We start from the raw sequence: 13,808 nt of genomic DNA, 5'->3' as shown, positions 1-13,808 counted from the left end.
AGAGGGGAAGATATTTTCTGAGGGGTTTTCCCATAATTCCATCATTCCTAGGGCTTTAAAAAGCAGCTTGACCTGTCTAAACCATTGTATTTTACCCCCCGAATCCATATTCCTGGTTTCGAGAAGCGCTAGAGCATAGTGGGAAAGTTCGGGTGTAACCCATAGCCTCCTCCAATATGCAAAGCTACATATGTCCTGTATTTTCCGACAGCCCAGGTCCATATACAAGGGTACCATTGGTGTGGATTGCGGGAGCCTTGTTAGGGACCGTAGGAATTTATTTTGTGCTATAGTCAAAGCTGTAACGTCAGAGACCCCCCACAGTTCCGCCCCATACAGCATTGAAGCCCTAACTTTTGTGTCATATATTTTGAGGGCTGGGGCTATAGGTTGTGTGGCTGAGGTTTATACCTCTCTCAGTAGGACGCCAGACAGCTGTGCATGTTTGGTGGTTAAATAGGTCATATGTGGCTTCCACTCTAACCGAGACCCCAATGTAATTCCCAAGTAACTAAAACTATCTGTTTGTTCTAAGAGCTCACCATTCATAAAAACTCTGCCCCTTACATTTTTGTGTCTATGCATCACCATAAATATTGTTTTCGACACATTAATGATTAGACCATGATCATTGCAAAACATCTCGAAACAGCCAATTGCTTTCTGAAGCGCTTCTTGCGTTTTTGAGAGTATAAGGGTTTCGTCTGCAAACATTAATAAGGGAACCGGGATGCCATTTTGTTTGGGTGCATCTGTTTGTACTTCCCTATAGTACTCCGTAACTCTGTTTATGTACAACGTAAACAGAGTTGGTGCAAGGATTACATTTTATGTGAGGATGTACCATCTAAACATCCTGTTGCCACACCCATCCCACAGCATGATACTGCTGAGGGGCGAAGTTCCTCTTTTCTCAAACACAGTTTGAGGATGTGGTCCTCTGCAATATGTCGAAAGAATTGGGTGGAAGTTGACCTTTAGCACACAAGTAGGGTGGGGGCTTCTAGACTGGAGGAAAAAGCCTCGCAGATAGTGGTGCTGGATGAATTCTTAATCAGACCTGCTTTCTGCTTACTTTAACAGAAAATGGCAGTACTCTGGCCAATTTAACCAAGGCCTATAATTTTGAATAGTAAGGCCTACACACAGGGGTTTATGCTAGCTGAGTGATAAGAATGACCCAGGATATTATGTGGTAAAATCTCTCCCTCTCTCATTCCCCCTTTTTGTTAATTTTATTGAACAACATTCGAACCGCATAATTAGCTGGCGTCGGGGGGTGGGGGAAGTGGCCATGGTGAATCATGAAGAAGCGGTTTATCAGTGCTTGAGTTCAGGGCAGTTCCTAAGTCTTCATGTGGTGCCCCTGATATGTCACACATTGTCTCATAGGGATGTACCAAGTCTCTCCCCAAGGGAAGCGGGGGGCCACTATGCACCTGGGCTTGGTAGTGACTTTCCAGAGGAACCTGTACTGTGCGAGAGTCAGGGATGGTGAGTTCTACTATGTTTAACATTGCTAATTCTTTCCCATCCCCTTGTCCCGTGCGTATTCCTGTGTATTCTCCTGAGTCTGCATAATTCATCCCAACCACATTTGAGCTGAATCTCTTAACACAATGCAGTATAATCTGTGCCCCAAAATACATCAGCACCAACACACATAATATAGGCATTATAAATGTTAGTACTGCAGATAGCCATGAAGGCATCCAGTCCAAGTTGGACCAATTACGTAAAACATCTGCTTTTGCACCTCCTTCCTCAGGCATCTGTCTCCCCAAATTGCCCAAGTCCTCAATGGACTTTGTAAGTGTTCCGTTATCCGCATCATTGGCCAATATGAAGACACAGCAGGACGACTTTCCCACCTTGGCTCATCCACCACCATTCATTGCAGTTAGCTGGTCCAAAACATAGCGATGTTCCAGAACCATGAGTCTCAAAGGTCGTAGTTCTTCTTTCATGGCGTTGAACCCATCACGGGTGTTGTTGACCTGGAGCCAGCGAGCATTGGCTTTGGTCCGGAACAGGGGGAGAACGCCCCCGAAGAAAAGTTCAGCATCGTTGAAGATCCGGAATTCTTGTGAAATGTCCTGAAATGGGCCATGTGAGAAATGCTTCTTGACTTTCTTTTTCTGGTGGTGGAGCAGAGTGACATCACTTGTCATCGGGTGGGTATGAATGTGAGAAATGTTCGCAGCTGGGACAACCAGATTCAATTCGTGCATCGTCACGATGGAACAAAGTCCTTGCCATTGGGGGAGCAGCTGCAGGTAGATGTGTTCTCCACAGGCACAATAGATGTCCATGACGCTGGAGGTGCCGTACTGAAGGTCCGAATTAAAAAGTTTGTTACTGCAATTAGTATTTCGACCCACAGGAACTGTTCCGTTACCTAGGAAGCAAAGGAGAGGAGACTTTAGCTTGTATGCTCTTTTTAGTTTGTATGGTGTACCCTCATTGAAGGTGTATCTTCTAGTTTCCTGTGCCCATATCTCAGCACACTCCCTCTCAATATCCTCATCGAAATAATGATTGTGCTCTTGTCCTACCATTTGGCTACCTAGGGAGGCTGCCTTACATATTAAGTCATGTGGGCCATTCCACTTGCTGTTGACATAAATATTGGCCTTCAGGTGCAGAATTGGTCTCCACTGACAAGGGCATGTCTCACTGCTATGGTTAGCTCGATGATGTTTGGGTGAGTGGCATTTTGATGGGGAGTTGAGAAGGTGAAGTACCCTAGTATCTTATAGTGATGTTCCCAAACCTGCATTATGTCGGCAGGTACTTTCATATCATGGTAAACCTCCATTCTCCTTTCAATTTTCAATGGTTAGTGATGACCGTAAATGTAACATACTTGTCATCCCACTCTGTGGTATTTACAAATGCATCATCTACTTTGGCTGAGTGGAGCTGTATCTGACCATGTATGCGGCAAAGAAACAGGTGTAAAAGACATTTGGCTGTGGGTGGTGGGACTTCTTTGGGAAAGAGCAATTTATCTGCGCCTACAGAGTGAGGAATGTGTGAACATACAAAGCAGGACTCATTTGTGACCTTTCTTCCAACCTCCCTCATGTCTCTGTACCACATGTTGTCTAATAGAACGTTGTGAATCTCATTATCCTCTGCTCTCTCACTAGGGCGCTGGGAGTGGAAATCAGGCATAGAGTGCTGGTCGAAGGTGTAAACAACTGTGTTTTGGAGATTACTGACCCAGTCTGAAATGTGCAAAGCCTGTTCTTCCTTACGTTGGGTACATGATGTATGTCTGATTGGCACTTTCTCGTGACCCATTTTATCGCTGACACTTCGTTTATTTTGACGGGAACATTTAGGAGTACCTAGTACTGGGGGATTCAAGGTGATATCAAGTACCATGTCCCATTCTGTGGGATCGGCAGGAGATGCGGAAGGTGTTAGGGTAGGTGGTGCATAGGTGTCATAGCTGCTGCTGGCGCTTATCCCAGTTTGCTTGTTACCAGGAAGTGTCTCGGACATGGGGTGCCCTGTGGTCGTGACAGATTTAATATTGCTAGTAGCTCTTTTTTCTTTCTCTAATTGCACTGCTAACCAGTGGAATACGGCTACTGAAACTACAAACATAACAAATAAAATAATTGCAATAGTACATATCTTTCTCACTGAAAACTTGACATGGAGGGTGGTTCTGTTGCTGCGTCTTAATCCATAGGCCATCCTACGATCTTCATACTTTTGTTCTTTTATAGTCCGTGGGTACATGATGCCTTCTTTTCAGTCAATGTTCAGATCTCGGATGGTGCCGGGTAGGTCCTCACGTGGCTACTCAGACAGCTGTGGGTCAAGGGTCAATGAAAGTGTCCGTTGAATTTAGGGTCTTTCCACCTCCGGACTGCTTCCTTTACAAAGATGTGTGTCCCAAGGCAGATAGGCAGAAGTTCAGAAATAGGACCCTTGTTCTTTGTCTTTGATATCTGAATGGAAAGGAACTTTGAAGCATGCATTAGGGCACATAAAAATTAAACAATTCAACTTTTAAAATCTCAGAAAACCTTTCAGTGTCTACTTTAGGTCTGGTAGAGAGAACAACCATATTCATTGATCTGTCAGTGAGAAGCTGGTGAGGTGTGAGGTAATGATCAGAACTGGGACTTTTTCTTAGTGTAAACAGAGCACTGGTAAGGCAATAGAGCTATTTCTTTTCAATTGTGGCACTTATCCTACTTATTTCAGCTTTGAGCAGGCCGTTGAGGCGCTCCCAAATACCATTGCTTTGGGGGTGATAGGCTGATCGGTAGTTCAGGCACCTGTCAATCATGTCTACATAGTCAATGTGGAGCTCTCTAAGAGGGCCCTTGGGCCTTGGTATTGTTGATGCAACTGTTTTCATAGCTGGATTAAGTGAATACTGTTGACAAATGAGGCATTGATGAACAAAGAGTTGTATTTATTCATATGCATTGGGAATGAACCACTCTGCAAAGTTGTGGACATGATATCATGAGAAACATGTGTAGGAAGGTGTAACTGAGTGAGTGCTATTTGCAAAAGGGCTTGTGGCATGACAGTCTTTCCTGTCTTTGTCTGTCGGTAAATAAAATCTGAAAACATCCTGCTGTTCTCCCCTCTACTTCCACAATTCTTTTTCTTCAGGTGGGGAACTTTCCTAAATCTCTCTGAGGTGCAGTTGTGCAATGAGGTCATATTGCTGTGTATCATGAACAGTGTATAGAAGTGTAGGGTCTGGGGTATCTGAGAGTCTTGACTCACTATGTCATCAACTGTATTTAGTGTACCTTCCTGCACTGCTGAGGGTGCATCTTGGGTAAGCAGAATGGGGGCGCAGTCATTTTATGCTGATATTAGTGATGGTATAAGTCGGGCCCTCTAGCTGCTCTTTTTGCAGCCCAATCTGCCATGGCATTTCCTCTGGACAAGAAATCTTGGCCATTTGTGTGTGCAGCACATTTTACTACAGCCATTTCTGTTGGCAGTGTCACTGAATCTATTCTGCCATCTTTTTTTTGTTGAGAAATCCACGCCTTTTCTATCTCAAGATGCTGGAATGTGGTGTTGTGGTAACATAAGCAGAATCAGAATATACAGTAATTCTTTTCATCAGCTCCATGTTTGAGGGCTGTAATTAGTGCCACTAACTCTGCTGCTTGTGCTGAGTAATGTGATGGCAATGCTATCTGCTGTACAATGTCTAGAGAATCAGAGGAGTTATTCTGCTGTGCTCTGACAACAGCAGCTCCTGTGTATCTTATCCCTGTTTCTTGATCAATGGTAGAAGAACCATCAACAAAGTAGACTGTACTGTCTGTAAGGCAGAGCAATTGTATCCTGCCGGCACTCTTGCTCTGTGGTGCTACAGAGGAGTATATTTGTCATCAACATATTGTAGCAGAGTGCTGCCACATTGGAAGTTTGATAAATCATCTTTGACAGCTCTGTTGAACACTCTGGGGGACTCACAGTAGTTTCGATGTAACCTTTGATATGTGAACTGCCTATTTCAGAATGAAAATGCGAATAAATACTGGCTGCCAGCGTGCAATGGGACACTGAAGAGGGCAGTCTTCAGGCCTACGATCGAAAAATACTGTATAACTTGAGGAATTTTTGTTTGACAGACATCATTCTGGTCGGTGGTGTATCAGGAATGGAGAAAGTCATTGTGTCGTTCTCACTGAAATATATTCCCATATTTAATTTGGCCATGAGATCACGTCCCAAGAGATATACTGGGGACTGTGTTGTGTAAAGTAAACGCTCCTGAATACGTTTACCTTCCATTTCTATTGGTACTGGCTCGGTGAAAGGGACCCTTGTTATTGCCCCAGAGAAATCCAGTGTGTTTGTGCTCTGATTGGAGATGGGCAGTGCTCCCGCCCTGATACAGGAAAATGTAGGAAAAGTGAAGGTTAGATCGATTGAACCGACGAATGGCGCTAGATAGCTGGTTAAAGAACTCACAAGGATGGTCTGTCTCGCATACTAATTATGTCACCTTCCTGACGGATACCTGGCTGAATCCCACCTCAGCTCGTGACATCGCCATAGCCATCCCGGAAGGCTACAAGATCACCCACATGGACCGCACCAATGGCGTAGGAGGAGGAATCGCCATCGTCCACAGGAACACCATCAGAGTCTCAACCGACACCGACGACAACCCAGCACCGCCGAACACATGCACTTCCAGATACACACCGACCCCAACACCACCCTCAGAGGAACCCTTATCTACAGACCCCCCGGACCCCGATCACAGTTCAGCGACTCCATCGCCACAGATGCCCCCGCCCGAAACTTCAGACAGTGGATCGACGACTGCGCCAACACCCTCGCTCAAGAAACCCTCCATCAACCATCCCAGCAAGAAAGCCACCTGGTTCACCGAAGAACTCCAGACCTCCAAGCGTACATGCCGGAAGCTGGAGAAGTGGCTCCACGACCGCACACCAAACAGCCACGCAGCCCACAAGGACACCACCCGCAGACATCACCACCTCATCAGATCAGCCAAGAGATCTTCCCTCAAAACCCGCCTGGACAACAACGCACACAACAGCAAAGAGCTTTTCAACATAGTTAAGGAATTCTCCAACCCCAGCGCCAACACCAACGACATCCCGCCCTCGCAAGATCTGTGCGACTCACTGGCCAACTTCTTCCATTGCAAGATCACCGACATCCACGACAGCTTCAACACATCACCCGCCCTGACCACAACAGACCCCACCCCGACCCCCACCAGCACCAACCAGCTGACCTCTTGGACCCATATCAACGACGACGAGACACGCAAGGTCATGAACTCCATCCACTCAGGATGTCCGTCAGACCCCTGCCCACACCACGTTTTCAACAAAGCTGATGCAACCATCGCACCCCAAATACGGAAGATTATCAACATCTCCTTCGACACACCGACATTCCTGGAAAGCTGGAAGCACGCCAAAATCAACGCCCTCCTCAAGAAGCCCAAGGCGGACCCAAAGACCTCCAGAACTTCTGGCCCATCTCCCTGCTCCCCTTCCCGGCGAAGGTCATCAAGAAAATCGCCAACATACAGCTGACCCGTCACCCCGAAGACAACAACATACTAGACCCTTCCCAGTCCGGATTCAGATGAAAACACAGCACCGAGACAGCCCTCATCGCCGCCATAGACGACATCAGGCGGCAACTAGACAACGGCGAAACTTCAGCCCTCATCCTCCTAGACCTGTCAGCCCCCTTCGACACGGTCTGCCACCGCACACTAAGAACACACCTCCAAGAAGCCTGAATCCAGAAGAAGGCCCTGGACTGGACCACGTCCTTCCTCTCTGATAGAACCTAATGAGTCCACCTCCCACCCTTCCGATCCAGAGCCATTGACATCATCTGCGGAGTACCTCAGGGCTCATACCTCAGGCCGACCCTGTTCAACGTCTACATGGCCCCCCTCGCACAAGTGGCCCGCCAGCATGACCTGAACATTATCTCCTAAGCTGACGACACCCAGCTCATCCTTTCCCTCACAAATGACCCACACACGGCCAAAACCAGCCACCACGAGGGAATGAAGGCCGTCGCCGACTGGATGAGGAAAAGCCGCCTGAAGCTGAACTCGGACAAGACGGAAGTCCTCATCCTCGGCCCCACCCCCTCTCCGTGGGACGACTCCTGATGGCCGACCGCACTGGGAACAGCTCCAACACCCACGGACCACGCACGCAACCTAGGATTCATCCTCGACTCCTCACTCTCCATGTCAAAGCAGGTCAACGCCGTCTCCTCCTCCAGGTACAACACCCTACGCATGCTTCGCAGGATCTACAAGTGGATCCCGACCGAAACCAGAAGAACGGTTACCCAAGCCCTCGTCAGTAGCAGGCTGGACTACGACAACGCACTCTACGCAGAAATCCCGGGCAAACACTTGCGATGACTACAACGCATCCAAAACGCCTCCGCCCGACTGATCCTCAACATCCCCTGCCGCAGCCACATCACCTCCCACCTGAGGGACCTGCACTGGATCACCTTAAAGCTCCTCACCCACGCACACAAAGCACTCCACAACACCGGACCAGCCTACCTGAACACCAGACTCAACTTCTACACCCCGCCCGCCAGCTCCGCTCCACCAGCCTCGCCCTTGCCGCCGTCCCGCGCATCCGACGAACAACTGCCGGCGGCAGATTCTTCTCCTTCCTCGCCTCCTAGATCTGGAACACCCTCCCCACCCATCTGCGGCAGACCCAAGATCTACTCACCTTCAGAGAGCTCCTCAAGACCTGGCTCTACGAGCAGTAGCAGCAGCACCCCCCCCCCCTCAGCGCCTTGAGACCCTCGCGGTAAGTAGTGCGCTTTACAAGTTCACTGATTGATTGATTGATTGATTGATCGCCGACTTCATCAGCACAGTCACACACGCCCTCGCCTCCATAGACTACATCCTCCTCGGCGACCTGAACTTCCACCTCGAGAACAACAATGACACCAACTCCACCACCCTGATCGACAACCTCGCCAACCTCGGACTCAGACAGCTCGTGACAGCGCCAACACACGCTGCCAGCCACACACTGGACCCCATCTTCACCGCAAGCCCCCATGTCTCCTTCAACCACACAACTGAACCCCACTGGACCGACCACCACTGCATCCACTTCACCTTGAGGAAGCCCACAATGCACCAACGCACCAAACAGATGCCTCGACGCTGCTGGAGCAAGGTCACAGAAGACCAGCTAACCTCTACCCTTGCCCAGAGCCCACCCACCGACCCCATCGACAACGACACCGCCGCCCACAACCTCAGAGAATGTATCAACGACCGCGCCAACACCCTCGCCCCGCTCAAGACACCCCCCAACAGCCACACCAACAAGAAAGCCGCCTGGTTCACCGAAGACCTCCAGGTCTCCAAACGAACATGCTGAAAACTGGAGAAGAAATGGCTCCACGAACGAATACCGGACAGCTGCGCAGCCCACAAGAACGCCACTCGCAGACACCATCAACTCATCAGAACCGCCAAGAGGGTCTCATTCAAAGACCGTCTGGATAACAACGCACACAACAGCAAGGAGCTCTTCAACATCGTGAAGGAACTCTCCAACCCCAGCTCCAACACCAACGACATTCCACCTTCGCAAGACCTGTGCGACGCCCTGGCCACCTTCTTCCACCAAAAGATTGCCATCATCCACGACAGCTTCAACGCTACGACCACCCCAACAACCATCACCCCCACCACCACCACCTGCACCAGCCACCTGCTCTCATGGACCAGCATCAACAGTGAGGACACCAGGGAGATCATGAACACCATCCACTCTGGACCCATGCCCCCACCACATCATCAACAAAGCCAGCACAGCCATCGCACCCCATCTCCAGACAGTAATCAACATCTCCTTCAAGACAGCAACCTTCCCGGAAAGCTGGAATCATGCCGAGATCAACGCCATACTCAAGAAACCCAAGGCGGACCCCAGGGACCTCAAGAACTTCCGACCCATCTCCCTGCTCCCGTTCCCGGCGAAGGACACTGAGAAAATTGTCAACAAACAGCTGACCCGCTTCCTCGAGGAGAACAGCATCCTGGACCCGTCCCAATCCAGGTTCCGCAGCAACCACAGCACCAAAACCGCCCTCCTCGCCGCCACCAAAGACATCAGGACCCTGATTGGCAATGGAGAAACAGCAGCCCTCATCCTCCTGGACCTGTCAGCGGCCTTCGACACGGTCTGCCACCGCACACTATGAACACGCCTACACGACACCGGGATCCAAGAGAAGGCCCTAGACTGGACCACATCCTTCCTCCCCGGCAGAACACAGAGTGTCCGCCTCCCCCACTTCTGCTCCATGGCCACCGAAATCATCTGCGGTGTACCCCAGAGATCCTCCCTCAGCCCGACACTGTTCAACATCTACATGGCACCCCTCACCCACGTCGCCCAACAACACGACCTCAACATCATCTCCTACGCCGATGACACCCATCTGATCATCTCCCTCACCAGATACCCTCATACCGCCAAAACCAAACTCCATGAAGGAATGAAGGCCATCGCTGAATGGATGAGGAAGAGCCGACTGAAACTAAACTCGGACAGGACGGAGGTCCTCATCCTCGGCTCCACCCCTTCAGCCTGGGACGACTCCTGGTGGCCGACAACCCTAGGAACAGCCCCGACACCCACCGACCACGCACGCAACCTGGGGGTCATCCTCGACTCCACCCTCTCCATGACAGGTCAAAGCCGTCTCCTCATCCTGCTTCAACACCCTCCGAATGATCCGCAGGATCTTCAAGTGGATCCCCACTGAGACGAGAAGAACAGTCACCCAGGCCCTAGTCACCAGCAGGCTGGACTACGGAAACACCCTCTACGCAGGAACGTCGACCAAGCTCCTGAGACGATCGCAACGCATCCAGAACACCTCGGCACGTCTGATCCTCAACATCCCCCACCGCAGCCACATCGCACCCCACCTGAGAGACCTGCACTGGCTCCCCGTCAACAAGAGGATAACCTTCAAACTCCTCATCCATGCACACAAAGCTCTCCACAAGACCGGCCCAGCATACCTCAACAGACGACTCAATTTCCCGGTCTGCCTCCGCACACTAGGAACACGCCTACACGACGCCGGGATCCAAGAGAATGCCCTAGACTGGACCACATCCTTCCTCCCCGGCAGAACACAGAGTGTCCGCCTCGCCCACTTCCTCTCCATGGCCACCGAAATCATCTGCGGCGTACCACAGAGACCCTCCCTCAGCCCGACGCTGTTCAACATCTACATGGCACCCCTCACCCACGTCGCCCAACAGCACAACCTCAACATCATCTCCTACGCCGACGACACCCAGCTGATCATCTCCCTCACCAGATACCCTCATACCGCCAAAACTAAACTCCATGAAGGAATGAAGGCCATCGCTGAATGGATGAGGAAGAGCCGACTGAAGCTAAACTCGGACAGGACGGAGGTCCTCATCCTCGGCTCCACCCCTTCAGCCTGGGACGACTCCTGGTGGCCGACAACCCTAGGAACAGCCCCGACACCCACCGACCACGCACGCAACCTGGGGGTCATCCTCGACTCCGCCCTCTCCATGACTAAACAGGTCAAAGCCGTCTCCTCATCCTGCTTCAACACCCTCCGAATGATCCGCAGGATCTTCAAGTGGATCCCCACTGAGACGAGAAGAACAGTCACCCAGGCCCTAGTCACCAGCAGGCTGGACTACGGAAACACCCTCTACGCAGGAACGTCGACCAAGCTCCTGAGACGATCGCAACGCATCCAGAACACCTCGGCACGTCTGATCCTCAACATCCCCCACCGCAGCCACATCGCACCCCACCTGAGAGACCTGCACTGGCTCCCCGTCAACAAGAGGATAACCTTCAAACTCCTCATCCATGCACACAAAGCTCTCCACAAGACCGGCCCAGCATACCTCAACAGACGACTCAATTTCCCGGTCTGCCTCCGCACACTAGGAACACGCCTACACGACGCCGGGATCCAAGAGAATGCCCTAGACTGGACCACATCCTTCCTCCCCGGCAGAACACAGAGTGTCCGCCTCCCCCACTTCCTCTCCATGGCCACCGAAATCATCTGCGGCGTACCACAGAGACCCTCCCTCAGTCCGACGCTGTTCAACATCTAAATGGCACCCCTCGCCCACGTCGCCCAACAGCACAACCTCAACATCATCTCCTACGCCGACGACACCCAGCTGATCATCTCCCTCACCACAGACCCTCACACTGCCAAAACCAAACTCCACGAAGGAATAAAGGCCATCGCTGAATGGATGAGGAACAGCCGACTGAAGCTAAACTCGGACAAGACGGAGGTCCTCATCCTCGGCTCCACGCCGCAGCCACATCTCACCCCACCTGAGAGACCTGCATTGGCTCCCCATCAACAAGAGGATAACCTTCAAACTCCTCATCCACGCACACAAAGCTCTCCACAAGACCGGCCCAGCATACCTCAACAGACGACTCAACTTCTACTCCCCCACCGGCAGATCCTTCTCCCACCTCGCCGCCAAAACATGGAACTCCCTCCCCACCAACCTACGGCAGACCCAAGACCTACCGGCCTTCAGGATACTCCTCAAGACCTGGCTCTTCGGTCACTAACAACACCGCTCACCCCCAGCGCCTTGAGACCCTCACGGGTATGTAGCGCGCTTTACAAATGTCATGATTGATTGATTGATTCCTTCCCCTTCAAACCCATTCATCCTTCCCATTCATCCATCCTCTGTATCATCTGTCCATCAATCCATCTATCTACCCATGCACATCATTATTCTTTCCTTACTACCTGGGCCTTCTTTCCCTCCCACCCTTCTTCCGTCTTTCCTTATTAGTGTCCTTCACTCTCTCCCTTCCTTCATTCATTCTCCCCCATCCCTCCATTTTCCTCTCTTCTCCTTCCCTGATGCCTTTATTCCTTCCTTTCTTTTCTCCTCCGTCCTTTCCTGATCTGATACCTTTATACCTTTGCGCTGGGCACCACACAGCACATCGTGGCTGGTTACACAGAGAATACCATTGCGTATTTCAAGGTAAGATTTAACAACGGGCCACTGCCCTGCTGCTACCTGCCGCACCTGACTCCTTCCCTCCGTATTGGCTAAATCGAACCTTTATCTACCCAGCTCGTACTCAATCCAACATAGCAACCTAACGACCAAAGTTAAGGACAACGGCGGGCGGACCAACCTCCACACCGCAACGGCCTATTAGCCACCCCTGGCTAGGAGCCTCCCACTCCACCGGCCAGTACGACTAACCCAGTCTCTTGAGGTATGCGCCCTAGGTTCATCACCACCTCACCACCTCACCACCCCAAGTCACATCCCCCACTTGGCCCAGCTGATGCGCTTGGATCTTTGCTTACTCGATATGTTCCGAGGAGATGTCTACGCTCCTCGGAGCTTAACCAACTGGTAGTTCCACGCTCCAGGAAGGTTAGATGGGGTAGTAAGGCCTTTTCCATCTTGGCACCCCAACTATGGAACTTACTTCCCCTGGAGATTAAATCACAACCTACACTGGATCTTTTTAGGAAAGCCCTGAAAACTTGGTGCTTTATTAAAGCGTATCAGTAAGCTCTACCCACCTGGTGTTTCAGCTAGTTTTGAGCTAGGCGCCTTGACGCCCATTGGGCTAAGTCGCGCATGTGTAAATCCCACTTCATTCATTCATTCATCTATTATTAATTGGCTGTTGCTACTTCTTTTCAGCGGTTTATTGTAGTCTGCCATGATCGTTACTGTCCCCCCACTCCGGCAATATCACCACCAACTGATTTACGTGGTTTCCTCACGTTCATATCCTTGGTAAGCCCACACCTCATGTTCACCCTTTTCATGCGCCGCACAAACTAGGTTTTACCTCACAATATTGACCAAAATTGTCACTCACAGCTCATTGCCACTTTACACCCGGCAACTTCTCCTAATCATGCTGATTGAGCGATCAGTCTAGTTTCGCACACATTTTTTGCCATTATTTCACTGCTCGGTCTCTACCACGACTGTGCTCCTTACGCGCCGAATAAATACCTTCACGGCACCAGTAGCACACCTAAGTCTGCATAAAAATATGTTGTCTGCATAATTTTGATCTCGTACATTGGCATGTTGAATGATAGTTCTCTGAGCCGGGTATCACTTTCACCTCTATAAACTCTGTAACAATAATGGACAATCACCCTCACATCAATTACAACAGTATATTTCCTCCACGTGATCGTTCAAATCCGACTACTGTATG

The sequence above is a fragment of the Lissotriton helveticus genome, chromosome 5_1, assembly GCF_964261635.1.
Source record: "Lissotriton helveticus chromosome 5_1, aLisHel1.1, whole genome shotgun sequence".
NCBI lineage: Eukaryota > Metazoa > Chordata > Amphibia > Caudata > Salamandridae > Lissotriton > Lissotriton helveticus.
Note: the sequence above shows the minus strand (reverse complement) of the source record.